Source organism: Lepidochelys kempii, chromosome 7, assembly GCF_965140285.1.
Source record: "Lepidochelys kempii isolate rLepKem1 chromosome 7, rLepKem1.hap1, whole genome shotgun sequence".
Taxonomy (NCBI): Eukaryota; Metazoa; Chordata; order Testudines; family Cheloniidae; genus Lepidochelys; species Lepidochelys kempii.
The window spans coordinates 110954459-110970181 of record NC_136386.1 but is presented as its reverse complement, the minus strand read 5'-3'; the positions used below and the strand labels follow the sequence as shown (position 1 = coordinate 110970181).

Genomic DNA, 15723 nt, shown 5'->3' with positions numbered 1-15723 from the left:
ACCACTATTACTACTAAAACTGCATAGTGTTCTGAACAGATAGGAATCACATACTGTTTAAATTACATCTGCTATTTAAATTATGTTCAGAATTCTGCTCTCAGTTACACTCGTGCTACCCCATTGAGATCAACAGGGTGTCACAGGTGTCCCTGAGAAAAGAAATTGGCTTAATCAGCTTATCATGCACAGGAGTAATTCATAACACCACATCAGTTAGGAACAAAGGTCCAGAGCCTGCTGTTGTTACACCAGTGTACATTCAGAATAACTCCCTTTACTTCAGTGACTTTATTCTGGTGTAATTCAGGATAGAATTTGACGCTCTCTACATGAGAAAATGAAGAGAGAGACTGGGTGGCTTGGGGGATTGCTAATGGGAGAGTGAGCCTTTCATTAGAACTGGCTGAAAATATTTTGACAAACCTTTTTTTCTGTCAAAATTGCTGTTTTGTCAAAACTAAAATGTTCCATGGAAACGTGTCTGTTTTGACAAGTTTCAGCAGGAAGATCTCTCAGGTCCATGATGTAATTTCTGGTCACAGAGAAAGAGGGACCCCAAAACTACTAATAGCCTGGGGGGTTGAGCATTCACCTGGGACATGAAAGGCCCAAATTCAAGACCCTACTCTGCCTGATTTGGAGCAATGACTTGAATGTAGGTCTCCAATATCCTAGGTGAGCGTCCTACCTATTAGTCTACTGGTTATTCTGGGGCAAGTCTTGCTCTAATTTTTTCCCATGAAAGACTTTGAAAGTTCTCATTTCCATTCCACGTTGGAATGAAAACAAATTTTGAAACATTGACATTCTTCATGAAATAGAACTACTGCTTTCCAGCCAGCCCCACTTTTCATCTCTGAGGTGATGTTTCAAAGCCAGTCAAGTGCAACTGAAAGTCATTACCATCTCATAGCTGCTGTGTGGCGTCTAGGAAACAATCTGTGATCTCAGCCCAGTTCCAAATGGAAAGGTGTCTGCATAATAATAGGCAATAAACAGCACCCCTGCTGGCAGTCTTGCCAGACAGACCAAGATCAGATGGGTGTGGAACTACCTGTAGGTCAGTTTTAAAACACCTCATTGATGGAGGTGGCTTTCACTGCCAGTGTCATTGCTGTACACATTTCGTGGCTCAGTACAAGACCACAAACTTGCATCACAAGTACTAAGGAATGAGAATTGGCAGTCTCTGCTTCTAGGGCCTGATTCACCACCGTACTGAAGTCAGTGAAATTATACCACCATTGAGCAAGAGTAGTACAATGAGGAATCAGGCCTCTAATCAGATTAAGTTTTTGTGCATAAGATAAATGAAAGGACTGATTCTCCACTGCCTGGTCTGTTCTATTCTATTCTATTCTGTCCGCAATCCAAACTCATCACCACAGTATCGGAGAGCAAAATCAGAATGATAGTGTGACAACCACCATCCTGACTGACATTGGGGATTAAACCAGGAACCTCCAGAGCTAAAAGCATAGCCCTCTACAGCTTTTGCTAAATGCCAGGTCCTCTAGCTGGGAGATGTAACAGACTGTAGACCAAGCACAGACAGGTTACACATATCACATACCGATTAGTGGGTTATAGCAGCATTTTACATTCACCTTGCACAGGTGTAAGTGACTATGCAAGGTACAAGGACAATGGAGAATCAGTCTTGAAATAGTCGCCCTTAAAAATGATGTATCAGATGTGTTTAAAGCTATTTATTACGGCATGATGGAGTCCTTGGACACTTGTGTAATACTCAATGAAACATTAGGCAACACTCTTTTCATTGGATCTATACTTCAAAGCCAATAACTGTATTATTGATTTATGCTGAGAAAGGACAGGTCTATTATCAATTTTGTTAACAAATGTAGTCACTCTATATGTACACTTAGCTGCCAAATACAAACTGGTGTATGGATCTATTCTTCTTAAACAAATTCATCACTATCTCTATTAATGGTAAACATGAACAATATTTAAAAGACCGAATGTAAGTGACAAACAGTCTCAGCCATTTAACAAAAGCAAATGTAATAATGTAAAGGAAAAGAAAAGTCTTGTAAAAAAATAGAATAATGAAAATGGCATTCAGAAGTCCATTAGCAAGAAGCTATGATGCTTCAGGGCTCTGGAAAAGTATTTTAAATGTAAGCAAAGACCTTTGCTTTTAAAATCTTTAATGAAGATATTAAAAAACAAAATGCCACCTAAAAGCCACTAGAAAGTCTTGAAAAACAAGACCATCAAACTAGGCTAACACCTTCATTCATAATGGACTACAAGTCAATAGTGTTGTTCTTAGTGATGTTACAGTGAACTACCATTATCAGAGTGCATGATACTACAGGCCTTTTATCCATTTTCTCCCTGGCCTGCTAATATTTCATAGAATCATAGAATATCAGGGTTGGAAGGGACCTCAGGAGGTCATCTAGTCCAACCCCCTGCTCAATGCAGGACCAATCCCCAAATTTTGCCCCAGATCCCTAAATGGCCCCCTCAAGGATTGAACTCACAAGCCTGGGTTTAGCAGGCCAATGCCCAAACCACTGAGCCATCCCTCCCCCCAAAAACTGCAACTCCGCCGGGACTCGAACCTGGAACCTTTGAATCCCTTCCTCCTCTAGAAGTCCAATGCGCTATCCATTGCGCCACGGAGCCACCTTTAGCATTTAGCAAGGTTTTCTTTGTTTATTTGTCTCTACTACTGGTAAGGCAGCAATGGAAGCAGTGGTATTGTTACCATTCTGCCAGGTGTTGTCAGCAGCAAAAAAAGGGTGGGGTTCAATTTTCTTGGAGGTTTCCTTAGAGACTTAAATAACATTGACTCGAGCCCCCCATCCAGAAACCTGGGAAATTATATATATCACCCTGGGCATCCTGATGATCAGTTCTTTCTCAAGCACTGAGTCCAGGGGTTACAACAAAAATAACTTTATGAGGGGGTGCAAAAAGAAAGATGACAGAATGAATCTGGGGAAAACCAGCAATTAACAAATTTACAAATTCTATGATGTAAGACCTCCACCTCGAGGGTGTCTGAACAGGGGTCCCAACCTCAGACCTCCTTTGGGTGTTGGGAGTGGCTGATGTGTTCTGGCCACTTCTCTCCTCCCCAGCTCCCTACTCACCGTTAGTTGTCCTGGGCTGGAGAAGTCGGAGGATTCTAGCTGCTCAGTGCTGCCTGGACTGCTTAGGGGATGCTACTCCCTTACCCAGCTGGAATGATTTCAGCTTTATTTGCTGGGCAGGGAAATCCACAACCCAGTCCCTTAGGCAGGCTGCTGCTCTCTCGGGTTTCAGCATAAGCTCCCTAGGTCTGCTGCCGCCTTGAGCCATCCATCCCCTTGAAGTGCTGCAGCCACTCTGCACCCTCGTCGCCTCAGAGGAGATGCTGCCAGTCTGCTCTGTCCACATTTTGCAGGCTCGACTCAGCTTGTAGGTGAGGGGGGGAAATCAGTGGTATCTGAGACCTTTGTCAGAACCTCCACCACCAGAGAGGGACTCTCAGCAGCAGACAACACAACACAACACCCAGCCCAGCCCTCTCCTTCTCTCTTCCCCACCCCACCTTCGGGCTGTCAAGGCTCTCTTACCCCAACTGTGCCTGACAGCCATCTGTCAAAGTGACCCCAAGCCCATTCAATGACATTGTCTTGTCTTTATTTCCCAACAAGGTCAATTGTATTGTATTGCCCCCCAAAACACAAAACTGAACTGTATTTTAACCAAAATGTCACACAAAACAAAATGCAAATGAGGCCTGGCCTATTCAGTCAACTCTCCTTGTCCTCCACCACATCGAAATCTGAGTCAAGCCAAAAGTACAAGATGTAAATAATTAAGAAAATAAATCCTTTCCCCCCCTCCAACCCCAACCATAAAACAGATGGGGGCAGATATCTCTCACACCGACCCCTCTGCAGTTTGTAAGCAATTTTGGGCAGCTCTTGTCCCATTTCACCAACAGGAGACAGCACTGAGCTCTCTTCTCTCTCAGGCTTCAGGCCCCACAGCATACAGTACCATTTATTTAACTGAGTTTTGCCAAGATGCATAACACACATTCATAGAAAATCTCAATACATTAAAAATAAAAAATGCCAGAAACAGGAGCATTTGCAGGGAAACAGATTTAGGAATCTGAATTAGACAGTACTTTTGCATCCACTGCAGCATGAACTGAAAAGGTTAAACTAATCTCCTTCCTCCTTTAACTCCTTAAGCACCTTACAGGTAGGATTTGAGGTTGACCCAGGGCACCCCTCCTATCCTATGCAAAAGGATGAAGGCCACATACTCACAGTATGCTGTACCATCATTGAAAAATGGTATACTCATGGGCAACAAATTCATGTAAGTTAAAGCTGGTCACATTTTTTCATTAGAAACTTTCGGGGGGGGAGGGGGGAGTGTGGAGGGAAGAGATGAAAAGTGGCTTGTTTGTTTCAAAACTGTAAAATTCAGGACATCATTCACTATATTGCATCCAATGGTGAAATGTGGAAAAAAAGGAAGGAAAGCAAAAGATTGAAATATCAAAATGTTGCTAATTTTCAAACAGATGCACAGCAAATATTTAAAAAAAAACAACCGAGAACAAAAATAAAACTTTAAAATTTCAAAAATGTTCGTGAAACTTTTGTTTCTTTTTTCAACCTGCTGTATTTTAAGTGTGAAATATTAGTTTTAAAAACGGGTTATTATGGCAATCACAAGGCAAAATATTTTTATTTTACAGACATGCCCCTCTTTTTAGGGGTGTATTTGGGCTTATAGCTCCAAAAGTACTGTTAAATTTTGGCTTAAAGACACTGCTATACTCAAGTGCTGCTAAGCCCAGTCAATGTTCTAAGTGGCTCTTCTTTAACAGTACTTCCAAAAACCAATGGAATAGAAAAATTCTACTGACTGTATGACCAATTCTCAAATTTAAATGCTGATAACTTTAGAACTACTGTACCAATTTTCTTAAAGCTCATCTTAAATATTAGATTACTATGAGATCTACAAATCAAGCCATGTTTGATGTTTATAGCTTCAATTATTTAGTCTGTTTTGAGTAGTCCATACATAAAACATCTAAGAGAAACATATTGGGAAAAACATGTTTTTAAATGCTTTAATAACTAAAAACAAACAAAATCTCACCCAAATTTTATTTAGGCTTCACATAAAATATGTCATCTTTGGTTTGACATGAAGCATTAAAAATTTCAACCCAAAAGGTATTTGCTTGAGTAAGTTATGAGCAATCATAAAAGCAAGATTAACAAATCTATTTTGCACTCTCAAGTACTTAGTTCCAAAGTAGAATAAACCACCACCCGCGGTGCAGCAACTTCGTACTACACTGCTGAAGTGCTTTGGCTACACAACCAGTCTTAACTGCAAACTGTATCTTATAGTGGCGTACAGCTGATGTATGGGCTTGCCCCTGCCACACTTCCAGCATCATGAGAAAAGGGGGTGTACTTACAGAAGAGGGGTGTAGTCAGGATGAATTTATGCCAGGCTAATCCTAGGCTAAGGTCTCCCGTACTTGTGGCCATTACAGACAGTCTAGGTCAGCGGTTCTGAAACTTTTGTACTGGTGACCCCTTTCAGACAGCAAGCCTCTGAGTGCGACCCCCCCCTTATAAATTAAAAACACTTTTTTATATTTAACACTATTATAAATGCTAGAGGCAAAGCGGGGTTTGGGGTGGAGGCTGACAGCTCACGACCCCCCATGTAATAACCTCACAAGCCCCTGAGGGGTCATGACCTCCAATATGAGAACCCCTGGTCTAGGTTGCATTCAAGACAGCTCACAGGGAGCATGCACAGATCAACACCAGCACCATGGGCATGTAAGGGAGGGCTTTACATCATCTCTGGATGCCACCCCTGATTTGTACCAAGTGCATTTTGGTTTTACCCAAGGATTTGGTCCAAAATATATTGTAATTAATCTTTATAACAATGCCGCATACAATGATCATAAGTAAAGAAAAATTGGGAGCATTTTTAATCTAATGATATATATTAGTTAATAATGCTGGAGTATGAAAGACAAGACATTAGACTGCCCCTGAGGTGAGCACTGTGGCTTAATACTTTAAGGAACTAATATTGTGCATAAAAACTATTGATTTGAAAATTAGCAGGTGATTCTGAACCTTGTCAGTTGTGTGCTTGCCGTACTTGGCTGCGTCTCAACGAACTAGGGAAACGGGTTGGTCTTCAGCCAGTTTGCCCTCAACAGTAAGCGTGACAAGATATTTTTGAGCAACCGTGCACCACTGAACCACCATGACAGCCTTTAAGACTGTGATTTGTCTGATGAACAGGACCTCCACTTTGGAGTAGTCATTTGTAGCATTTCACTTAATCTACCACCTCATGGGTCAAGACAGCAACAACTACCCCCAAAAGCTGCTAAGTCCATTTGCTGTTCTATTGCTTTGAAGTTAAACACACAGACATTTTTAAAAGTGAAGAGGGACAAAATGAGCTGGAATTCAGGGAACATAGAGGTCCTACTACAGCAAAAAAAACCCCAGATCTCCTACCAACTTCAGGTGAAGAGATGAAAACTCTAACTAGCGGTGCGTGTTAGTACAAGGGGAGAGGACCAAATCCCAAATGTAGCCAGCTTTCAGACAAGCTAAGGAGGTGGGGGAGGAGAACAGACTTGCTGGTATTGGTGTCAAGGGGGATAGGATGGGTTCCTGTTTCACAATTTGTACGCTTTGCTTCTATGTTTTAAATGCATCTAGTACAAAGAGCTTATTCTTTTCTGTTTCATGCAGGGAGGCCCAGGTAAAAAGTGAATCTCTTGTTGAGGCGGTGCCCTTAAATTGCATCTGTTGAATATTAATTCTGTATTTGTGGTTACTGTCAATCAGCTGTCCTGCTAGGGATATAGGGAAAAGCTGGGCTGGCATTCGGAATTCACAGTGAGATAGCTAGGAAATGAAAAGCTCTGAACTTTAATATCAAGATTTTTATAGTAGGAGGGGGGAAAAAAATCTCAAAATATATAGTTGTGTAATTGTCACGAGATCTCTTCCTCCAGCATTCATTCCACCACAAAACCATCAGTTTGATGCTACTCTGAAGTCATAGGACACCTTTTTTTGTATAGTCCCTAGCTGCTATGCTGGCTCGATCCTTTCTGGCTGGCTTGGCGAGTTGTAGAGTCCCCTCGCACCAGCACAGCAGTGCAAAAAGTGGCAGTACCCCACCGAGACTCAGGACTCCTGGTTTTGAACCCCTAACTACCTTTGATCTGATACAATACATATCTCTCCCAGTTTCATTTTCATCACAAAAGAGAAATAAATAGAACAAAGCAAATATCAAATGAGAAGCTGACTCCATATTGACAAATCTCAAAGAAAGCATCTTACATTTGAATACATAGAAAGTAGGAAATGTTCAAAGTTGTAAGACCTTTACTCTTGTGTTAGTCCTCAGCTTAATGACTACATTGATTTTATTATGGTGTATATAATGGACTTGATGGGCCATTAGCTATTCTAAAACAAGTCCATTTTTAATGCTCAGTAGTGTCCCCTGGTCATTTGTTAACCTATTCCTTATAATAAAGAACCTTATGTGAAAGTCAATTGCCAAACTCACTCATTACAATGGATGGGTGTCCCACTGTCTGGATTGGTTCACAGCCATTGATGCCAACCTCACGGCAGACTGTCAAAAAGCAGAGCAGACATCCCAAGCTGGGGCTCTATAATTAGATTTCACCAACCCAGTAACAAATGTGAACTCCTGGATCACACCAACACAGAGTCACAGACAGTTCCCTTGGGCATTTCAATCTATCTTGCCACTCAGGCAAGCTGGACTTAGTGATAAATGGTCACTTATACCAAAGGTCACAAAGTATTCAGGTTGCTCCCAAGTCCCAACAGACTCTGGTAGCCAGTCCCATAGTAAGCTAACTAAGAATTTATTAAGCAGTAAAAAGAAATGACAAGAGTTATTTACAGGTTAAAGCAGGCAACATATAAGCACAGATGAGTTTCACTATGTTTCCAAAAGGCAACTGAGATGTAGTAATCTGTCCACTGATTGTCTTTGAGGGCTAACCCAAGTTGACCCTGGGAGACTCTGCTTTTGTTTCCTAGCTCCTGCCCCATGAGAGTTCAAACAGCAAAGAGATAATCATTTGTTTTTGTGAGCATCTTGATATACCCTTCCCCCAGAGTTCAAACCAATGGGATGAGAGCTCCTGCATGTAACTTCTTCATGGGTGGATGGGGCAATCAACAAAGTTTCTGTCCTACAATGGCCCATTTAGTCTTGATAGTTCTTCTTGATGGGTGGAGGAACCACTCTTCTTGCCAAGGTTCATAAGTTCAGAGCAGGCATGTTTACAATTATAAAGCAAAACTTCATATTATCTTACAGCATGAGATACAGACATAACATGTAAGAGTAATGTATGTATCAACTTACAAGCATTTTATAGCATCTAAACACGTCTTTACAAGTCTAACACCTATTGAACAATATTAACATGCAGATGAGCTGGTCTGGTTTCCACCTATGACTTAGTCAGTGCTCTGCAGATGCCTCCAGCCTTGGCTAGAGCTGGCATCCAGTTTACCAGCATCAGAGTGAAATAAGGATGCAAGTGTAATAATTTACCTAACCCTTGTATAAAGCCATGTGGCAATTAGTCACGAAAAGGGAATTGCTTAATCCAGTCTGTAATTAGACATTTTTAATCAGTTCAAAATTAGGATTCATTTTAACAATCCCAGATTAAGATCTTCTGGGGCTCTAGATAAATTCTGGGGCCCTACTGGTCCCCTCTTTTCTTTACACCAGCAACTTAAACCTAGTTTAGTTGTGATCCTCCACTCCACCGCTGCCCCATGCATGTTAATTTTCTTAATAGTTGAACATATAACTCCATGATTTAATTTGAAATGACATAGGCTTTGTCACAGACCTCACTGAGCACCCTCTGCTGCTGTGTTTGGACCCACATGCTGGATCTGTGTGCTTTTAAGATCTCTTGCGATACGGGTAGACTTCAGGCACCATTTCTTTCTTTGGCCTTTAGGATCACCCCTTGAGCATTGCCTGTCTATTTAGTACATCTCCTCAGAAGTGGGACCCCACGGTCCTGCTGCTCTAGGTCCCAAGACGAGTGCCAAACCCCACAAGACTCCCTGTATTTTAAGTGTCAGAGTAACAGCCGTGTTAGTCTGTATTCGCAAAAAGAAAAGGAGTACTTGTGGCACCTTAGAGACTAACCAAAGTACTCCTTTTCTGTATTTTAAGCACACCTTCCCCAGAGCTCCACCCTGATGGATGCTCTGGTTAATAGTTTATCCCTTCAGGGATATGTGATAGTTGAAGCCAAAAAGACACAGACTTTGCTAAGGCATTTCTAAACCAATCATTCCTTTACTTTAGCCAGCACAACAGATATAAAATCTAGGCAAAACAATACAACATCTGCACCATTTCCTGCCTCAGTTTCCTCACTGCTCTTGAGAGTTCTTTGGGACTGGGATAGAGTCCTTTCAGGGTCCCAAACCCCCTTTCCTGGGCCTAGGGTTGCCACCTCTGAGGTACAAAACTCCAGAAAATCCAGGATGATGCTTAGCCCATAAAACTGGACAGTTGACAGTATGTACCGAGCACCCTCATAAACTTCCAGGAACAGCTACCTCAAAAAAAAGAAAAGAAAAAAAAAAAAAAAAGGGGTGATCGTGGGAAAACCTGGATCTCTTTTCTCCAGTTCAGGCTTCTCTGGACAATGAAACCACCTCCCTGATGCCTACAACCACTTCCTTCGGCTTCAACTCGTGCAGCAGTCAAAAAGGTTCCCCCCAGGAACATGCCTTCTTTGTTCCTCCTCTTGAACTTCTTAGCCTCTCTCTCTTTAAAGGCCTGCATTGACACCTCTGTCTCTTTCTTCTCCTTTTGGATATTTTCCACTGTCCTCTCCTCTCCCTCCTCTTGAGATGTGGAAAGAACTGGTTTTACCTAGATTGAAGCTTCCCAAGCGTTCTGCTAGGCAGCATGGTGTCTGCAGTTGTTGATGGTCCTGAACAACTGTCCCATTCAGAAGCCCACACACTGGCAACACTCACCCTTTCCTTACTACCAAAAAGTGTGATGCAAGAATACAGTAAAGACAATCATAAGGCATAAACATGCAGAGTTCATAATTGGTACATAGACACGTCCCCCAAACCATCACAGGCTTCTTTCATTTTTTAGCTATTCTTTTCCTCACATTCAGCTCCTGATGGTGCCATCTTGCAAACAACAACAAATCCAGTGTGGCCAACACCATAGAAGAGCCAGTATTCTGCTATTCAATACCCACATGACTAGCAGTGATCATCCTGAGACTGTTACATGGGTATTTTGCTAGACAATACCTTGGCTTTCTTATGAATGTGACTGTCTTGGAACTCTGCAGTACCCTGGCAATCTCCAAGTAGCATAGAAAGTACTGAGTGCCTGGTGCCGTATAGTTTCTTGAAGTAATTTTAAATGAAGATGGATTGTACCGTTAATGGACATTTTTTCCTGCTGGAGGAAATTAAGTTTTCAAACAGTGGTTTTCAACTTTTTCATTTGCGGACCCCTAAAGATTTTCAAATGGAGTTGTGGTCCCCTTTGGAAGTCTTAGACATAGCCTATGAACTTCCAGGGGGTCCACGGACCATAGGTTGAAAACCACTGCTTTAAAATAATGAAAATGCTAAAATATTGTGATTTGTTGTACTTGCCTTGTGTGTGATTTTGAAGAATTTGGTCCTTTTTGTGTTTCAGGCACATTATAATTCTTGCCCTTTAGTGATTACCTTTAAATTCTGCAAACCCCTTTCTGCTGTGCGGTGCTTTGGGGGATTGTCTGATGTGAAAGGCACTATTACACACTGAACTGATTATTGTTGTTTGTTGCTGTTAACACAGACAAGAAGCCTCCTGGCAGGAAAACAACTTCTTCACTAATAAGTATTCATAATTTGTATCTCAGCAAAAGACGTAAACACATATCATCCTTAAATAGGCTGTAATTTTAATTGCTTATAAATGTTATTAATTCTGATTGTGATTATTCAATAGGTAATAAAGATAAAAGGCTGTCAAAATTAATTAAGTACATAGTCATTGAATTCAAGGTAGCTTCAGTTTCTTTATTGCACAAATACAATTAACCCTTAAGATGAATCTCAGTAAGTTACATAATCATGTGACTCAAAATAAAGGGAGGATACAACCTTGGCCTTTTACTTTTTACATGGGAAACCATTAATGATGCTGACATTGGAGACAATTAGACAGTGTTGGCCAATTGTTTTTAGTCAGCTTTCTCTCACATCTGTGGTGTCTACAAGCAAGAAGGGCCATTGTTTCTGCAGGCCTCCGTCGCGCTTTGGCTTTTTGTGCTAACCGTCAATCTCTTGGTGAATATCAAAGCTGTGAGGAAATTAGAACAGACCAGCTCTACTGCACCACACTAAAGCTTAGCAGGGTGCGTGCACTATGCTACTAATTAGGCAGTGGCCAACAAAATAACCTGTCAATGTCTGCTTGCCATTTCCCACACACCTGCATTTCATACACTAATAAGCGTACAGCTAGGGAGAGAAAGGGATAACTGCTGAAGTGTGAAAAATGAACAAAATATAACAATGTTTCTATCCCCACCTATACTACTGCCAATTACCATTTAACAGGAGGTAGAATCAACATGTTGGAAGAAATACAATACAGTATCTGAAACTAAAGAGGGGGTAGGAAGGGGTAAAGCCACACATAGAGTATGTTTTAATGTTTGTTATAAAATGTCACACTAAATGGAATCTGTAGTTATTTATAAAAACCATGATGCTGGAAATGATCATAATTAGGCTTTTTCTGTTCTCCTCAACTGAGGTGGAAATCCATATTTGACCGACATAAGTAAAATAAATGAATTAATGCCATAGGACATGAAAGACCATGCATGTCTATGGGACCAGATTCTCAAATGGTGTAAACTGACCTAGTTCCACTGATGTCAAGGGAAATAGGCCACTTTGTACAGCTGAAGATCTGGCATATTGTTTGTGTTCTTATTTACTTTTATAGGTGCTTTACTTGAACTGGTTGTTGGTATATTTAAATCTTTTTCACACCATTCTCTTACCATTCCATATTACAATTCTTTCCTTTTAAAATTATATTAATCAGGATGACAAATTGCAGTTTTTCCTGATGGGGTTATTAAACCTGAGCTATTCTTATCTGCAATGAACATTTCCTTATCAAAAATGCTGGTTTAAAGAAGAGCTAGTAATGACTTCCTTCTATAAAAAGTATATGAAATTGCATTATTATTATTATTATGAAAGTAGGGGGAAAGGCTTATGCTGTGATTAGAAACACTGTTTGAAAAAGTGTCATCCCAGAAATGCAGAAGGGTTTCACCACAAACTTTATAACAGTATAAACCTAGAATTTCAGGAAAAACCCACTTACAATAATTATGGACACATCATGTATTTTGTCCTGCCTCCTTTCCTTTAATGTCTGATTAGATTCTGAGGGTGATGATTTAAAGGTGATATGGAGAGAAAACAATGAGGAACACAGTAAAGATATCTAGTCAGATCCTCAGTTGATGTATATATGCATAGCTCCATCAAGGTCAATAGATCTCCGTTGACGTACACTAGCTGAGGATCTGGCTCAACTGGATTGAACAGTTCAGTCTTTGGGCTCTTTATTATTTTTCTCTATTAACAAACTGATGGGTATAAAGGCAAATTTACTTATATAAAACACTGATTCCCACCCCCACACACTCAAAATTGTCTCATTTTTCTGTAAACAAAAGGTTTGGTGAGTCAGGTGTCCATGTGATAGCATTCGCTTCAAAAGGCAATGGGTTTTAAAACTGTATATCACTTTGCAGCAACAACCCTATCTGGTGACTTTAAAGTACAGCTGCATTTGAAAAACAGAGGGACTGATGCAATGTGTGGATGAAACTGTTTTTCCTTCACAGGAAAAATCACTTCATCTCAATATGTAATGGAAAATGGCTATATTGTTATAGTATACTTGATGGAAATCATACAATAAAGGCCAATATTCAAATAGTATTTGTTAGATACTTTTGAACACCACTCTGCCTTTCATTCGACTTTATCCAGGAGCAGCATTTTCAATTATAAATAAAAACTTTCTCCGCCTCTTCCCACTTGAGCTCAAGTACAGAAGGCCCCTATTTAAAATGCAGCTCCCGAGCAGGCCACCAGGCCGCCTGTTCAGCTGCCAGTGGCTTTTGTGTACAAAGATGTTAATTGGTCCTAATCCCCTCCTAGAAGCTGTTTTGGTAGCCTGACCTGGCACCCCAAAGGACACCTTGGTGTGAAAAACTAAAGGGCCCATTCAAAAGAGAGTGAAAAGCAGCACTGAGCATTCCAACACATTTTAATTTCAGGAATTATAAAGGGGAGGGAGTAGCTAGAGAGGTGGGGGGCTGGGGAGGGGACACACATCATCGGTCTGGCTCTGAATAAGTCGTACAAAGCTTTAGTAACAGTGAAGTCCTACAAACATTCCCTCCATTCAAAAAGCAGAAGCCTGCCTGCATTTCAGTTTCAGATTCAGATTCTCAGATACTCCATTTGGTTTCTTTAAACCTATAAGCCACTTCTCTAGATCTCAAAGGTTTGCAGAAGGATAGGAAACCAAAAAGACACCCCCCCCCCCCACTCAACAAACCCCTTCTCTCATCTTGCTAAATCAGAAGTGGATAAGTTCAGGCCAAAGTACGTGTCTGTGTTTATTCTGCATATCTATTATTCTACACAAATGAAGTTCAGCATATGCCTTAGAGAAGACATTTTCATTAAATACTGCCAGAGCCGGTGGAGGGTGGGGGGAAAGCACAGCTATTGTGGCAAACTTATCAAATGTACCTGAGAAACATTAGATATAAACACTCTCCCTTACAAAATTGTGAAATACTATCTGTGCCGCAAGCCATTGTACAAAGTATACATTTACAGCTTGGGTGGCAAATTATGCTAATAGAATGCGCAAACCTCAACTGCGAGGTTTTGAATTTTTTGACACAGTTCACAGATCAACTTCATAGGTCAAAGAAGTTTGCCTCCCACAGCCTGATAAAGTAGAAAGATATAAAGTGTGTGTTTTATTATAATCATTCTGAATGCCAAGTTTTCATCTAGAATATTTCTTGGATATTTTCATCTTCGCATTTAGTCATAGTGAGTATTTTTCATTAAACACTGCTCTAGGCATGGGCAAAACACTTAGAAGATGCCTCTCATGAAAATATTTTAAGGTGCTGAATGTAAAATCCAATGAAAAAGCTCCCATAGCAAATAAATATACACCAAAAAATGACAGCTATGAACATACTGTAGCAATTTTTGCACCAAAGAACAGCTGCTCCGACGTTCTTTTTAATGAGTGACTGCAGTCCTGGAAGAATTTGAGGTATAAAAATAGATTCCCATCACCAGTGTAGTCCTGCAGCTCAAAGAGCAACAACATAATTGCATACTAGAAACAAAGACCAAAAAAATGGTTGCGTTATTACTGTAAGACAAAAACAAAAAAGGTCAGGGATACAGTAAAGTATGTATGATCCATCTGCCCATGCATTGCAGTTTCATGACTTTACAACACTGAGTCTTTGTCAACAGAAGAACTGGGAGGGCAGTCTGTCATTTTTATGTTCTTAAAAACATTAAGCTAGGCATCTCTCTATATATATCAAACAAAAATACAGCATCTAGTAATAAACCTTGATTGACCACCTCAATGAGCATCTTCAATATGAATCAACAACACTTCTGTCTTGACACTTTATGTTACTTCCTTTCCTGAAGAGCTGCTTGAGATTGTTGATGTAAGGTCTTAAAAGATTAAAAGAAGAACTCAAATCCTTGTTACAAACTAAACATGCAGGTAGAAAGCCTGCAATGTTCGTCTTTACAATGTATTTACATTAGAGAGACAAGGTGACTGAGGTAATATCGTTTATTGGACCAGCAATCTAAATCATTACCGGAAGACATCTGACACTGGTTTATTTATGTGGGTTTTTAAAAGCATTTTAATTCATCTTTAAGTGATGGTGAAAATAAAGGCAAAAAAGGAGAAATTAAGAGTGACTCAAGAGATCAAGATTTCAAAAGTGCTTCAATGCTTGGGTGCCCATCATGAGACACTTTAATGAGAGCAGCTATTCAGGAAGTGCTGGGCACTGTCCCTCTGAAAAATCAGGCTTCTTTAAAGTGCCTCAAGTGTGCAACCAAAAATTGTTGACTTCAGTGGAGAATGAGAATACTTGGCCCCTGGCAGGAATCAGTGGCAAGATTGGGCCCTAAATGTCATGAGCACACAATAAATAGAAAGGTATGGGAGTTTAAATGTAAAGGCTGCAGCAAAATGTTGTGAGTGGCCTCCCCATCCACTGAACAGATGAGTCAGTCTGTTTGTTGGTATTCCAGGAGAGAAATCTTAGATCTGCTTACAAAGTTGAAGTACATTTTTATGACTACATTTCTGCTGTTGAACGAGCATGTGTAGCTCCTCTTGGACGTCATTTGGACCTGCATCCAATGGCAGGTTTCATTCCTTAGTACTTCTATCTGTTTAATTCAGTTCATCTAGGCTAATTACTATTTCTAATACTCATTATAGCAATAATGGTGAAAGTGA

The 15723-nt window shown here is 40.5% G+C and overlaps 1 non-coding gene across 1 annotated transcript; it reads right to left on the bottom strand.

Annotated features, from left to right (window-relative positions):
• Positions 1–2576: 2576 nt before the first annotated feature.
• TRNAR-UCU (transfer RNA arginine (anticodon UCU)) lies at positions 2577–2661 on the bottom strand. The gene is given in 2 exon segments: positions 2577–2612; positions 2625–2661. It is a non-coding gene; the product is annotated as a tRNA-Arg (tRNA).
• Positions 2662–15723: the final 13062 nt, after the last annotated feature.